Raw genomic sequence first — 399 nt, 5'->3', positions numbered from 1 at the left:
GTGTGCATTTGTGTGCGGATGCTTCTGTGTGTGTGTATTTGTGTGAGTTTGTGTGTGGGTCTGTGTGTGTGAGCGACTGTGTATGTAACGGTGTGTCTGATTGCGTGTCTGTGCGAGTGTGTGTGTCTGTGGATGTATCTGTGTGTGTGTGTGAGACTTTCACTATTCTGTCTCTCTCTCACAGAATCAATTATAAAGTGTAGTGACTGTGTGCTTTGTCTATATAGAGGTTCTCACTGTTAATAAAAACCGATATATAGAGTCTGTCTGTGTGCGTGTGCGTATCTATGTGTGTCAGCCCGGCTCAGTTTGTCTGTCTGTCTGTGTGTGTGTGTGTGTGTGTGTGTGTCAGCCCGGCTCAATGTATGTATGTGTGGGTGTCTCACTGTTTCTGTTGTG

Source organism: Callorhinchus milii, unplaced genomic scaffold (assembly GCF_018977255.1).
Source record: "Callorhinchus milii isolate IMCB2004 unplaced genomic scaffold, IMCB_Cmil_1.0 Scaffold40, whole genome shotgun sequence".
In the NCBI taxonomy this organism is placed as follows: domain Eukaryota; kingdom Metazoa; phylum Chordata; class Chondrichthyes; order Chimaeriformes; family Callorhinchidae; genus Callorhinchus; species Callorhinchus milii.
The sequence above is the reverse complement of the archived record's forward strand: the minus strand, read 5'-3'. Positions refer to the sequence as shown.